Source organism: Chamaea fasciata, unplaced genomic scaffold (assembly GCF_029207755.1).
Source record: "Chamaea fasciata isolate MVZ Bird 193981 ecotype frontalis unplaced genomic scaffold, bChaFas1.0.hap1 SCAF_3, whole genome shotgun sequence".
Taxonomy (NCBI): Eukaryota; Metazoa; Chordata; class Aves; order Passeriformes; family Sylviidae; genus Chamaea; species Chamaea fasciata.
The window spans coordinates 53,041,501-53,055,064 of NW_027094088.1; the positions used below are offsets into that span (position 1 = coordinate 53,041,501).

At 40.3% G+C, this 13,564-nt stretch overlaps 1 protein-coding gene across 7 annotated transcripts in view; it reads right to left on the reverse strand.

The window, feature by feature from the left end:
- The window catches only part of TULP4 (TUB like protein 4), a 159,202-nt gene that overhangs the window by 39,497 nt on the left and 106,141 nt on the right, over positions 1-13,564 (reverse strand). The window lies entirely within an intron of this gene.

Sequence of the window (13,564 nt, forward strand, 5' to 3'; positions counted from 1 at the left end):
AGAAAGCTGAAGAGAGAAGGACAGGTTATTCCTTTGATGAGCTAGAGAAGGTGGGAGAATGCCTCCAAAAAAACCAAAAGAGTCAAAAGCAGTATGATCAGTCAGCTGGAAGTAGATTATCATAGGCCAAGGGGAAGGCAATGTGCTGCACATCCAGGAAGAGATGAGAAGACCACCCATCATTTCAAACACAAAATGGATAATCCAAGTTTTTTCTTGCCCTTTAACAACTCCACAGGCAATCACACAGACCGAAGTCAAACTGACTGGAACCTGTGATTTCTTTTTTAATAAATTCCTCTTGAGGATTTAAGAAAGTTAAGATCCTGTATATTTGATGAATTTTAGGGAAAAATTCAGGAAATAAAGACTAATAAATTCTAAAGCAATAAATGCATTAGCCAAGGCTGTTGCTGCTATCACATAATTCTGTATGAGGCAAATACACTTTAAAGCACTTTTAAAAGCACCCATCAACTTGAAAACTAGCCAACATTAAAAATGAAGCTAAAAGGAAGGTCAAATCTTACACTTGCTCTTCTGTCTACCATGTATTTCCAGTACTTGTAAATTTAAGGTTCTAACAATTATATGCCCAGATCAGAAATTCACCTAGCCTTGTATCTTATCTTTAAGAGTGATCAAGTGTTTGGAGAAGAGTAAAAGAACAGGATGCACTGAGCAGGCATCTCCCCTGTACACTCCTGCAGCTTTCAACAAAAAAACCCCAATCCCTCTTCTCTGAAAATTGATAATTTCATTTGGCAACCTTTAGCTCTTTACACTGAAAGAAACACAAATAATTGTTCCCGACTTACATTCTCAACATTAGTCACAATTTTACAGACCTCTATTATCTAATTGCCGAGGCATCTCTTTCCCAAGCTGAAGAATCATAGCCTACTTAGGATCTTCATGTACAGTTGTTGTCCAAAGCCTGCAATCACCCTCAGTGACCTCTGCTGTCAGAGGTCTTCTTTCCTATCTTCCCACTAAGAGGCTGTGTCAGCATTCAATGTGTATATTGTATCAGACTTATACAATACTAGTCTCCCAGGAAGCAATTGTCATTATTGCAGTTTTGAATGTTTCAGAAAGGAAGTGTGGCTTAAGTCTTCGTAAAAAAAACCCCACCAAACTAGAATTGCTTTATGATCAACATAATGAAGGTTGTAAACTAGAATGGCAATTTAACAGAACTCCCATAAAGTCATTAAAATCTTAGGAAAAACAATGGAGCTGTTTACCATTATGGAAAATACTGAAAAAAAACCCCCAGTATCTGGCTGCCTTAACTGTAATCATTACATGTTACAAATATTTTTGTGCTAAATAGTTGCTGGGTTAAATCAGCAGCTGAAGTTTGCTACAAGCCTCAGAATACTACTCCTGGATGTAAAGCAAGAACTCAGCCTTTGTTCATCACACTATCCTCCCTTTGATCCCTTATGATATTCATCTTCCACTTGGACCATCATGTCTCCTTTCACACTGTTCGTTATTTCCACTGTTTTCACATGCATAATCAGTGCACAGCCACCTTCACTATTCACTTTCAAAACACAGCCACTCTCTTTCTGATCTCAACAAAACAAACTTTTACAAAGGCAAAATCCTACCAGTTGTCATTGCTAGCTTATCACACCACTCTCTATAGTCTACTATAAATTAGTTTTGAACTAGTCTCCTAAAAGTTCTATAACTACTGACAGATGAAGTGAACCTCTCTAATTTCTGAAAATAGCAGTACAAGAGTCTGCCTCCTAAAACCCTGCAGAAACATTTTAAAATTGGGTAGGAATAAAATCTTTGGACTTATCACTCAACAGTTGAGTCTCATCTCAATCTAAAGCTAATTCTTTTGAGTAGCACTGCCCCCAAATAATTGAAAATTATGAAGTACTCAGTAATTTCCAATTCACAACAGCTGCATGCCAGCATCTTAATTCCTGCACTGGAACTTGGGAGAGCTCTTTAGCAACCTAGAAATATCAGAGGGCACACTTCATCTCTTCAGCCAGGCTGTAGGTTTCAAGGAGCACCTTTAAGTTTCAGGGTTATTGTAGCAATACAACCTTTAAGATGAAAGCATTTATCAGCCTGATAGTCCTGCTGGCTGAACTCCTGCTGAAGCTGTAAAAATGTCTAATGGTGTTATCATCCATAACATTACTCAGGTTATAAATGCCACACTCAAGCTACTTATGTCAGATGAATAAAACTCTCTTGACCTTCAGACAAAAGGTTGAGCCACAGGATATCCCTAAAGGATCTAACAGAGAAATTAAGAAGTTACATTTTAGATACCTTTTTTTGTGTGTGCTTGCAGATCTAGGAGGTCAGACAGAATGCTGGGGAAAGGGAACAAGTTATAGTGGTTTGTTAACCCTTGAACACAAAAGCTAAGTGATAATAAGAGTAATTAAAAAAACCCCAAGTACTTATTTTGAAGTGGTTCTTTGGCCCCTTGTTCTGTTCTTCTCTTGACTCATCCATCTCCTCTCCTTTTATACTGCTTATTACTACAACTGATCTTACATGTATTACCACTGGCAGAATTGCATTTGCAGAATATGGAAAATCTGATAACCAAATACCTGAAATCACCCCATACATTCTGAGTGTGAGTCAGTACCACAATATAAATACAGTATGTCTTTACAAAATATCAAACATGACAATGCCTACACTACAGTGAAGCTGTAGCTGATTAAAAGTCACCCAAATGCAGCGTTCCTGCAGTGCCCAGACATGTGCTTTGAAGGGGAAACTGTGATCAACAGCATTGGGATAGCACACACAGTTTTCCAAGGGTACCAAGAGCTGAAAGGTGGGTTCAGTTCTGAAACACAAGCATCTTAGTTTTCCATGAAACCCAAGCTTGCGGTGATTCCTATCTGCTATAACAAATATGAATACCTGAAAAATGCCCTTCTCTTGAATGTGCTGACCTCTTTAGTCTATGTGCTAACTTGAGATGAGCTTCACAACCTAGTTTTGGTAAATGAGTAAGTTTTTCAACTAAAGATTTTTGAACTATCATCCATGAAACTTAGCATTCAAGACTGTAACCCCCTTAAATGCCCAAGATATCAGAGACACTTCAACTAACAGTCTGAAATGCACCAATTTGTGAAAGACATATGGTAAGCAGAAGATGGGGTATTTTGCTCTGAAGTATTCCTCTTATGAAGAGATGAATATTACAACAGCCAAGAAGCTAAAAATTCAGCTCAAGAGGAACAGCTTGGATGAGTTGGGTGGCTTTGCTACATACAGATGCATTGTGCTGAACTCCACAGTTCCTGTAAGATCTGTTGTGATGCTGCAATGCTCTGGACCAGACAGAGGACCAGTAGAAAGTGGTTCGGCAGCACAGAGATCCATAAAGCTACAATGGAGTGACCAAAGACCTGGTACATTGAAGGTCCAGCTCAGGAAGCCCACTATTTTGTATTTTGTATTTTCTAACAGCGGTGCTTTTTTTGCACATAACACATTTTGTTGCTCTTTAATTTGGTTTAATGTAAGTAAAGTGAACTCATCAATAGTAAGAATGCTCAAGCTTTATGATAATTGGAATACATATGAGGAATAGAAGACAGACTTATTTCCAATCCCAGGTTTTGGTTATACAAACTGAACAGTCAATACTGTTAAAGAAAGATATCGATAAAACAAGATGCCTCTCTTCATGACATTTAGTACTAACACTGAAGGTTTCTAATGTTGCTGGTTAAACAAAACTCCCAGGAAATCTAATCAATACATTCTCAGAACAGGGGCTGTCATTCTGTGTCAGGGAAACAACTGAACCTTTGACTGAAGCTGAAGTTGAAGCATTAGAAGCTGGATTTGCTATAGCTGGTGGAAGAAATATAAAGCCATTGGAGGCTACTTTAGGGTAGCATTTTTAAAGTGAGATATTCCAGTTTTGTGGTACTGGAACGCTAAAAAGGGAGTATGTGTCTGTTTTAGTCCTGCTGGCTCAAGATTTTTAACAGATTCCCTCTGACTTTTTACAAAGAACATGCATCTGATAACTCACAAATGCAAAACAACTCATAGACTCCATTAATTAAAACAGCATTGAAAACGAATCTAGCAAACTCCATCCTAGTACAATCTGATTCTTACAACCTCGAATTTTCACATACAGACAGAACTCACCTTGTAAGACTATGCAAGATGCATGAACAGATTGCATCTAAATTCCTGGACACACTGAAACAGTCTGAAAATTAATGTAACCTGTCATGAAATCTTAAGTGCTCTAATCTTCCCTAAGATGTGGCTAAGCTGTCAGTAACTCCACTGAGCAATTTCTCAAGTTACAGATCTTCGTTCTCCCACAGGACAGGTAGCAGCTTTTGGTTTTTAACACTCTCCAGGGTTGTACTTCCAAAGTTTGAAGGATTCCTCTTCCCACCCATTTGGCAAACCTTGCCCTTTCAGTATTTTGTTTTACTCTCTGCCTTCGTGTGTGTGTGTGGCACACACTCCTGCTGAAACCTTGGTGCCATCACACCAGGCTGTATCAATGCTGCCACTTAGCAATTTGCCCTGCACAGCTCTGCATTCACAGCTGCCTCGTTCTATGTTTTGCTTCAGTGACCTTCACTTTCTCAAAATTTAGACCTGTCTTTATGCTTTCTTCTTCAGTCTCCTCCCCCATCTTCCCTCACGGGAAGAACTAAGGCACCTCAGAAACTACACTTTGCAAAAACAATAGTAAGGTCAACTGTTTGCACTGTCAGAAGGTGCTGAGCAGTTCAAGGAAGCTGAGTTAGTTCTATTTGCTCTGATTTAGCCACCTGGACAAACGTTAGTATTTATGATAGCAACAGCCTTCACAGCTGTCACAATACTGCCATCATACTAATAGAGACAAATCTATTTTGCAGATTCAAAATTAACTGAACTATAAAGTGATAAATATACAGAATGATGGATCAACCTTCTATTTATGCAGGTAGGCTTAGTAACAGAGGAAGTACAGGGAAAATTACTGCCTTTAATTATTTTCATTCATTAGCCTAACAAAAGAATGTCAGTCTTACCAAGGCTTAACTACAGAATTCTGCAGTCCATTTTGACGTAGTATTAGCATTTTGCATTTCTTGGGCTTTTATTCTTTACTGTTTCTCCATCATAAAGCAGGAGACAGTGCAGCAAACTCCTCTTAGGATACATCAGAAAGTGAAAGTTTGTTTTTTTCTCAGTGTCATATTTCTGGCTTTCCTTTTTTTTACCTCAAAATACGGAGAGAAATAAAGAAAAGCAGAGTGAAGGAGACAGCTAATCTCCTGCTGAGTACTTTTTATTTCCATTAAAAATTCAGCCACTGTAAAACGATTTCTTGAACCGACACAAAAAGAGACATCACTAAAAATCACATACAAGCTCAGGGGGAAAACACTAGATTTTTTTCTTGACTGTCTTTATGTCCAAAAATCTTAGAAGACTCTGTTTCCTTCGAACGTGAGGAGTTACTAGCCCCACACATGTCTGGTACAGCCCAGGATTGTTCCGCTAACTGCATATATAAACATACATATAGCAGTGAAATTCTCATTCGAGGCCATTGATGTTTTCAAAAGTAGCACTGGCTTTGTTACCTACTTTCGGACTTGTTCATTCTCTCTTTTACAAAGTCCATAGGATCTAGATAACTACTACAAAGCCATCAAATGAGAAGACAAAGTAAATCCATCAGAGATCTTGGTGACAAATCCATTTAATAAATACTGAAATACTAGAAACTAGGGATTCAAACTGCACTGACTGTATTTCTCTCTAAAATAATATAATGTAGCTGAATGACTGTAAATGAGATACAGTCTTGCATGCCACTTCAGGAGTCAAAAATACAAGTAGTCTTAAAACCAGGATCTCAAGGTATTAACTACTCTGGACATGTCAGGATAGAAGCAATTGTCCAGGCAAAGATGTTGTATTAAATGTTGTATGAAAGCATTCTGGCAAATTACAGAAAGACTGATTATTATACATTCTTGTAATTACACATGGACTAATTCTGACTTGTGTATTCCAGGCACACACGTTTCTATTTCCTATATTCCTTCTTGACTCTCAAAACATTTTTCAAGAAAGCATCCTATAGCAATTAGATTTTAAGTGAAGAGTTGCACTCCTATATAGTGTTCACTGTATGATATGCCTAGTTTACTTCAAATGTGAAAAAATCACATTTGAAGCAGCATGAAAAATGAATAAAAGGCCAACAGCTGAACACCTTCTACAGAACATCGTCTGTGGCAATTAACTTGGACAGGACTCCAAGCCTGAACCACTGAACTCCCACAGTAGAAGTACTCTGGAATATTCTTCGAGCGGTGTTGTTTTCTGATTCCCCACAAAACTGCCAGGAAAGCCTGTCTCTGAAAACACACATTCTTCACAAATATGCAATTATACACAGCAACTAAAACAACATCTGGTGGGAAAATGCAATTAGTTTTACCAACAACCACTCAATCAGGAGAAGAAGTCAACTGATACGCTTGGCAGTCTCCTGCATTATTCCCAAATCAGGTTTTAGTTATTTCCTGAAAGATATGTTGACTGCTGAAGCTAAAATCTTATTCAGAACTTTAGAAGTCTGAGAGTTTCTGCTGGAGTTTTGTGGTTTGTTTTTCTTCCTAACTGAAAATAGTATTACTTCGAAACAAGGACAGCACTCTCAACCAGTGAAAATGCAATGCAAAGCAGTTTAGAAGCAATGTCCTTGCTGTTCTGATTTTCATAACATAGAATCAAGAAGCTCCTGGGTTAAGCTATACACTAATGGAAGTTAATCCCTCAACTTCTGCCCTCTCCTTCTAGGTCTTGGGTGCTGGCAGAGAGCAGCAACTCAGTGTGGTCAGGAAATACGTGGAATGGGTGAGGCTAAGTGTAACTGAGTCAACATGGAGTCAGGCTGAGTAATAAACTGTTACTGAATGAGGCACTGAAGAAGAATGACTATTCTCTTAAAAAGCAAGGAAAGCAAGGAAGGATTAATTCCTTTTCAGTTTGCCAACTATCCCTCAACATCTGAACACTGACAAGAAACTGGCTCCTGGACAAAGAACAGAGAGCTCAAGTTGAACCCATGCAGGATGAAACATTGATGGGAAAGGTTTTGGAGAATAAAGAGATATTGTTCCCACTTTCCTTTGGTATACTACCTCTTTTTTGTCAAATCAATGGAAAGACTACGTGATATCACTTTCCAAAAATATCACCTTTCCTCTGCCATTTACTATGAAACTTGGCCATACTTTCCCAGACAAAAACTAGTGCAGAAATCCACAAATATCCTTTTCGAGATTCAGTCACTCTAATCCCTGTTTTCTGCACCAAGATCTCACACTATTTGCAGGCTTGAAGACATCTGACCCAAGTTCAAGACCCCATTAGGCTCCTAGTCTTCTTACTAAACTTCCAAAAAATTGATAGATTAGGTACCAGTGATGATAAAGTTCAAATCAATCACACTGGCAGCTACATTTCTTTTGAAATGAAAAGACCACAAAGCTCTAGATGAACCAAAGGGATCCTGAGGCCAAAGCATTCTCAGCCAAGTGGTTTTGGCAGTGGAATAATGGACTCTTCCTGAAAAATGCTGAAAACCTTCACAGTTTGTAGAGTTTTCCCTCAGTAAGAATTACACTTCCACTCACGTGCCCTCTCCTGACCAGTTCAAAATCTGAACAAACAAAGCAATTTTTCTACCCTACAAATGACTTCTTCTTAGAGAGCACCTTCCTGCAGAAGGTTCAATTTTTTCCCTAGACTGCCTAAAACACAGCATAAGTGCATGGTGCTCCCTTGCAGAGGTGCACTGCAAAACCTTATTCTGACTATTTGCCCCAGGGCTGAAGCATAGCACAGAGCTTTTCAAAACCACAAGTTCAAGTAAACATTCCCTGTCTCAGAGAACTGAAGACTTCAGGCTATATAAGCAAAATCTGTCTGTACAAGTGCCAGCAAGGTGAGAGGAGAGGCAAACGACTTCTTTCTTCCTGACACCTCCCACACAGAGACTGGTCTTGTTTCTATTTGCATTCATCTTTACTTTGCTGACTCAAACATTGATGCTTCAAAAATGTAAAACAGCACCGGGTATAAAAATGCTAAGTGGACACATTGACTGAATAGCACAAGTTTTCACCTCTCCCTCCATCTCTGGCCTGTCACTGCCATCAACATCCTTCTTGGAGGCGAAGACGTGGTGGAATGTGCAGCATTTAAACTTCAGATTCCAGTCAACTAAAATAGCAATATTGCGACCTGAGAGTCATAGGGAAAGAGCTACAAGGTACACTGTTGAGGCTGATCTGTACATCCTAGAACACTGTGCTTCCAAAGGGATGTAGAAATCCATTCAGGCATTTGCTTTTTGCACTAACAAACATCAAATACCCTGTCTACAAGGACAGGCAAAACATTAAAACAGTTGTATTACTCCTTTCAGACAGAGTCATTAAGAGAAAAATTTCTGTGCAAGACTGATCTGAAACAGCCTGGACAAGAAGCACTGCAGGAGCTACTGAGAAAACGAGCCATGATGCTGTCAGCCCGTAAACAACCCCCATGTTACAGCTCTCATGACTAGAACAAATGGCACCATCTCGTTAGCTCTCTCAGTGCCTTGCCTCTGCAGGCTGGATGAAGAGCATCCAGGGAAAGATTAGGCAAGGCACAGATGAAGCGAGTGGGAAGAAGAAAGCACATTGAAGTATCACCTTATTGCTCTGTTCCTCCAATTACCCGCTCAGTAACTGTGCAGAACAGACTAGGCTTTCTGGCAGGGAAAAATTGTCTGGAATAAACCCACAGATAGATGCCATAGCTCCTGAATCCGTGGATGAGCCTTGGAGGCTCCAAGGAGAATGTCCTTGTTGCCTACCCTCCCCAAAACTCAAGGCAAAGCCTAAGAAGTCCTCATCTGAGCACAAAAATCTGCAGTGTAGCTGCGCACTGCTAGTGAAAAAAAGAAAAGCGCAACCAAGAAATGACACAGTGCACCAAGCTAAGTTTTCTCCTTCCTTCTTTTTGGAAGCTGTATTCTCAGCAGAATGATGCATAAAAACCTACTTGAGACAAAAAGGCAGAGGAAAAACAATGCTAATACAGCTATACACTGATATCAGAAAAAGAGGGGAGGAAAAAAAAGAAATACCTATTATTTAGGAAATAGCAGCACAATACAGCTTGAAAACAAGGTAACAAAAGGAGATGGGAGAAAGAAAGGCAAAACAGCACTTAAATTCACATTACTTTTCCCACAAAATCTGTCACTATTATGTACCATCATAAAAATCAAGTTCCCCAAGCAAAGAGCAAAAACAAAGTGTTACTGACTTGCAGCATGTATAAACATATAAAACAAGAATACAAAGTCTCTGCAAAAATATTTAAACATTTTAAGTTTACATAACCCCTCCCACATATTTTGTTTACAAAAGGCTGAAGTAGCTTAGTAAATATTTACAGACTCCTTAACACAAATAAGCAGAAATCATTAATTTTAATAGCAAGTTTGCCACAAAGGTTTGAAATGCTTCTAAAAACAGCCCAAAATATTAGACAGTTAAGCTGTGATGGGTTTTATCTGTTTGTTTTATATAACAAATGGATTTATCTTGAAAGACAACTGAAGTCTCCTTCCCCTGTCCTCTTTCTGCATTTTAATGCTGCTGCTCAATTATGCAGCATGCAATGTTAAAATGCTTATATGCAATTTAACCATTGTCTGCAGTCCTTGTGACTTGAATAAATGGCCTAGTTAATTAATGACACGTCTTCAATGCTATAAAAAGCCTCCAGCCATTCTTCCCAGTAATCTGAGTAATTCATCCATCAATGAAAGTAAGGCTTTCAGATCTTCCTCAACAACTGTATCTTACAGTGCAATTTTGAGTGGCCTTGGTCATTGTAACCATTATTTGGTAGTCTCTACATCCAGAATTCCTGGGAGAAAATAATGCATTTGTGTATGTTAAGACACAAAAATATAATTATTCCCTGGCATCTTTAAGGCTCCTTTATGTGAACCTGTAAATCCTTAATAGGAACAAGAATTATTCTAATAAAGACCAAAATAATTGCTTACATTTTCAAATTTTACAGGCTGTAACCTTTTTCATTTTGTCCTACCTTCTCTTCATTCATAATAATTACGGTAAATAGCTACCTTCCCCATACTGCCCCAGTTGCCCCTTTGTAGCTCCCTTTCATCATTCTGTCAACTCATTAGAAGGCCATCTTCAAGATTTTTTTCCAACACATCCAGATGTCTGAGAATAATTAAACTTGACCAGTGTGACAACAATAACAGCAAGGACTGCCCAAATTAAACGTGTGCTACAGTATATGAATAAAACCAAAACAGGAGGATGAGTGGGAACACAAACATCTCATTTCAGAGCCACAGGCAAATGCAGATGTAGGTGAGGGCCCAAACAGATGCAACATTTCCAAACACTTATAAATTCTATGGTTTTAGGCTATGTTCTGGAAGCGAGGTAAGGCTACTGTCCTTACTTTCAGCTTAGGAGCTGTTCAGAACCATTTCCTTGGAAAGGCAGTGGCAACTGCAAATCATAGCTCACAGATGAAAATAGGGGATCCAAAAGGAGACTGTACTATAGAGGATTTATTAGGTCAAATTCCCGTCAAGGACTAAAGCCATACCAAACCAAAGAACTCTGAGAGGGAAGCTCATGAAACACCTGATGCCACCGTGCCTTGGGTTATGTAACAAAAAAAAAAAGTGTATTTCATTTCATCTGTTGAAAGCAGTTAGGGACGTGTGTGGAGTCCCTCGTGCCCTTAAGGGAATTTCCAACTGGCTTGCCCTGGAAAAGAGAAGATATATACCTTTCTCAGGAGTAACAAAGGCCTCTCCCCCATGGTTCCTTGCAAACATTGTGCAATTTCTTCCCTGGGTTCTGCAAGTCCATCACTTCCCCATGGTACCCCCTTTCCCTGCTTCCCCGTTGGCTATGGGGCCTGGTGTCCAATTCCTGTCTTCCCTACATTCACTTGCCCCCTGCCCCCCTGCACCACCCACGAACCTGAGACACTATAAAACTGAGAAAATCCACGTGATCTCTCTATTTTGGCCTCCGGATTTCACCTTCAGCACATGGAATAAACGCCTGTTGGAATTAATCTGGTGCTGGGAGCCTTCTGCCTCTCTCCTGACCTAGCCTGTAACGTGTGTAGATGTGTGAGCTTGATTGCTGCCTGAATTCTTCTCAAGCAGTTTCCCCTACTGGAGAGGCTGACTGGGATTGGGTAGGGCTGTAGCTGCACTCCAAAAAAGACACACTGTTACAGACATGTTTTTCCTAATCTCTTGTTACTCCAGCAGGGAGGGGGCGGGGGCCTTCTGATAATGGGCCAGCTGTTAAAACCAGGTGGGGCATTGTTCCTTATCTCTCCTCCATGACCCTTCCACCCTCTGGCGGATATCTTCTGTTGATGGGCCATTAAGGCTCACCAATGACATGACACATTACATCAACCCATTGTGAGATGCTCCACCCAGTGGGGAGAGCCAAACCATTCTTGCTTAGATAAAAACTGAGACATAGGAACACCAGGCATCCAGTGTTTCCACTGGATTCCCAGAGAAAGACTGGACCCATCTCGCCATTACTGGACCCTTTCTACAGGACCATCTCTACTCCAAAAGCCACTCCAGGAGGGCTTACTATGGACTGCTTCCAGCACCCTGACCAACAGGCTGTCAGGTTGTATTTCAGAGTCTATCAAGGTTTCTAGGGTTGTTGTTTGTTTTGCTTATTTTTTTTTGTACTACTACATTTGTATTCTTAATATTCCTAGCAAAGAATTGTTATTCCTATTCCCAAATCTTTGCCTGAAAGCCTCTAATTGCAAATTTATAATAATTCGGAAAGGGGCGGGTGGTTTACATTCTCCATTCCAAGGGAAACTCCAGCTTTCCCTGGCAGATACCTGTCTTCCCAAACCAAGACACACTGGTAACCATTTGACAACACTTCCTGTTAATCGACTCCTCCCTCCCATGAGAGCTGTGGCTACCACACGGCAGCTGCTGGGCACAGCACGGTGCTGATCCTATTCAGGGACATGTATGGCACACGTGCTGTGCTAGCACAGGGATCCCCCCCAGATCCACTGCTGGGCCCTGGAACAACACGCATCCCCTTCTTCACGTGGAGCTCTGCTCTGGGCCCTGGGCTCCACCCTGATGCACTGCAGGCAGGGGAAGGAGCTGAAACCCGCCCCTGCCTCCAGCTTGTCACGGAAAAAAGATGCTGAAGCGTCTCTGTGGTTGCCATGGGAATAGGATGGCAAGTGCTGGGAACAGGAGTGAGTAACAGCTTAGAAACTGCCTCCCTGCACAGCTACTGCAAGCTTCAAGAGACTTCTAAAAAAACAACATACAGAGCTCCTGCATTGTGTTTGATACAATGCAAATTATCTGCTGCTGCTCTCACTGTTTTCTTCCAGTGCATTATCAGACCCTTCAGGGCACAGGGTATCTGTTCTTAACACCGTGCCGCTTTTCTGTTTCACCAAAAACATAATTTTGTCTGATTAGGCACAGATGAGGCTGAACCTCGGGGCCTGTATTTACACATTTTTAGTACTCAGGCATATTGCATTGCAATGGGACCACATACAACAGGCAATGTTGTTTGCAGGACACAAACCAAATTAGCCTATCTGGTTATATACTTGTTTTCAAAGCAAACAGAAGGAAGCATGCTGGCGAAGTTCACATATACCTATATGTATACTTATATCTGTCATGTCCTAGGGAAACAGAATCCTGTCCAGTCCCTGAATTTCCACAAATAAAAGCTTACAACAGGAAAAGAGGAGGGGGGGAAATCAGAAATGGGCACTGACAGCTGTCAGGAAAGTCTAATAATTTGTACTAGCAGAGATGCAGGGAACAAATATGGGTTACTAGCACCTCCTGGGATATCCAGGAATTAAAATATATTAATTCATTTTCATTGAGGGTTTCCTCTATTGGAGAGGAAATTCCCTTTTCACAAACAGAAACAGCAACAGAAACAACCCCAGGGAAGTTCAAAGAGTTACACTATTTTGCTATAAACGAAGGGATAATCAGACCCTCTACAGTTGTCAACCAGTTCTCTGTCCATATCTTTCTCCATCATAAAGAGAGAGAATCTCTTTCATGGGTAAAATATAGGGAGAAGGAGAGGGAAAGGGTGGCCTGAGGGCAGCGGAAGTCGATAGAAAAATGTCACTGCAAGCTCAGCAAACACACAGGAAGGGAGACAAAGCACTGGAAAGATGTTTTGTATGATCTGTGGGTTTAGGAAAAATCCTCAATTACTTATTGACATTGCTTCTGTAATTATAAATAAACCCTTTGGTTAGACAAAAGTCAAGCCTTTCTCACTTTTGAAATCCTCAATCTGCTTGGTATTATGGTATCCTCAATCTACTCCCTCTTTGAAAACAAGCATAGGACAATGCTGCAGAACTGTCTCAAGACAGGATACAGCATTCTCTGATATTTCAAATT